The sequence below is a fragment of the Zingiber officinale genome, chromosome 4B (genome assembly GCF_018446385.1).
Source record: "Zingiber officinale cultivar Zhangliang chromosome 4B, Zo_v1.1, whole genome shotgun sequence".
Taxonomy (NCBI): Eukaryota; Viridiplantae; Streptophyta; class Magnoliopsida; order Zingiberales; family Zingiberaceae; genus Zingiber; species Zingiber officinale.
The window spans coordinates 111,893,262-111,895,547 of NC_055993.1; the positions used below are offsets into that span (position 1 = coordinate 111,893,262).

Consider the following 2,286-nt stretch of genomic DNA (forward strand, 5'->3'; position numbering starts at 1 on the left):
CATCTCTCGCGACGTCGGCCTTCTCCACGCCGAGCCCTAATTGCCGATGCCGGTTTTTTTTCTCTTTACCGCATCTCTGCACAACACCACCGCCGACGCTCTCCCTTCTTCCCTCTGTGCTGCCAGAGCCGACCATCACAGCCGACTTCCGTGCCCTAGTTTGGGTTCACAATCACCGACGCCGAAGACTCCCTTCCTCCTCTGATGGTGGACCTAATCGGAGGCTGACAGAGGTGCTGGCTGGTTGTAGGTTTCCTTTTCCCGAGCCTAGACTTGATCTTCTGTCACGTCTCTGTACGTCGCAACTCCTATTATCGGACTCTGCTACATCACCCGATCACTGTCTTGCTTGTGCCTCTTCTCCCGACATTGTTCGTGCAGGGAGATCGACAAGGATTTGGATGCGAGTATAAGTAGAACATGGTGAGCATTTGTGCCTCTGTTCTGTTTCCCATTTGATTTTTGACGATGGTATTCATTTGATCTCTATATGGGGCCTAGATCTGATTCATAGTATTTTAGCATTTTGAATTCTTGCCAAATTGATCAAGAAGTGCTTATTGATAGGGTGGCTGCAGTATGGTGGGAGATTTTTGGATAAACTTGAGGATAGGGTAAGCATTGATTACCTAAATTATGTTCTGATCTAAGTCTTGCTACTGGGAATTTGGACTTGAATCGGATACTAATATAGATCATATCGAATGATGGAATAATTAGGGTTCCGGGTAAATGAAGAATTGGGTTTAGCTATTTTGGTTTACAATAAAACTTAGCTAAACCATATGATTTATTACAGGATTCGGATTCAGGACGAGCACTTCGACATAGAGGTTGATTAGCTCGATCTACATCGGAAGGCGGGTACCTCTTGACTTATCTTTTATGATATTGTCATTTGGATATGCATAGTATTTTATAACTACAAGCAATGAACATGTTTGCCTTTGGTATGTCACTGTTTGATATCCATAGCATGTTAGGTTTGTCGCCTGTGATGTATCCGTGCTTATATCTCGTGATTTGTTGCCATGAGTATCTTATTGCCATGAGTATCTTAGTTTCTAGAGTGACATACTATGCTTTACTGAGGTTAGGATTAGGCTCTGGATTTTTGTTTCTGGCATGTGTATCCAAATTATCTGACACTTAGGTTTTTATGCCATGCCTGAATTGTGTATTTCTATTGGTATAACATATATGATTCGTGTACCTAGACCTTGTGGCTTTGATCTGCGCATATTGTTGGTACATATGCTATGGAAGGGGGATATGTTTAGGATCTAGGTTGTTATACCAAAGAGGACCTGTATACCCTAGATCCGTGGATTTGACCTACTGATACTGTGGTACCCATATTATGTATATATGGATTTTTCTATGTTGATCAGGATATTCCATACTTATTATGTTCAGGACATAGGTTTTTGATATTCTATCTAACCTGTGTACTCTAGATCTTTTACAGTACTCATTTTATATATTTGGATATGGTTATGTTGATCAGTTTTGCTATGTTTAGTGTCATGCTTCATGATTGCATGTTGTGCGATTGTCGGCTCCAATATGGTTGAGCCCATCGCCAGTTACATGTACTGCACACACCACCATTTATGGATTAGTGGTTTATCAGGCAGGTGTGTGGCGGTTCTGCTGTTTGGCTCCGTTGGTCAGGTGACTCAGCGTGGTAGCCGGCAGACAGTTCCGCTCTGTTTGGCTCCAGTGGCATTTAGTATAGCAGCGTGGTAGCCGGCAGACGGTGGACTTTGTTTGGCTCCGTTGGTCAGGTGACTCAGCGTGGTAGCCGGCAGAGATATCTCCCCGTCATCGTGTACCGGGAGATGAGAGCATTGAGCTCCCCCATTTATGATTTGGGGTCATAGGACAGGAGTACTCTGACAGCATTCCGTCCACTCGGTCACTGTTCAGGAGCAGTGATGTTAGAGTGCACGGTCATCACATGCATTGATTGTATTTATTTGCTTGTGTTTGCTGCACTTATATGCTACATTTTGGTGGATGCATTTGTTTGACATGCATACAGGAGACATATTGCGTATCGGTTTGATGACCCTTTAGTTCAGGATAGGAGTTCCTGGTGAGTACAGCTTCCTTGGTTACTTTTTAGTTTGTATATTTCCTATATATTATTCGGAAGCTGTATTCCATGTTTATTGCTGTTAGATATATCTTACTAGGCATGTCTATTGGTATTCGCTGAGTTGTTGAACTCACCCCCGTAGACACTATATTTTTCAGGTACCAGGTTATTTATGGTGTCTCTTG

General features: G+C 42.9%; 1 long non-coding RNA gene across 1 annotated transcript; it reads left to right on the top strand.

The window, feature by feature from the left end:
• Positions 1–206: 206 nt before the first annotated feature.
• On the top strand, positions 207–859 carry LOC121977850. The gene is made up of 4 exons (XR_006111061.1): positions 207–294; positions 382–423; positions 568–614; positions 800–859. It is a non-coding gene; the product is annotated as an uncharacterized LOC121977850 (long non-coding RNA).
• The last annotated feature ends 1,427 nt before the right edge of the window (positions 860–2,286 follow it).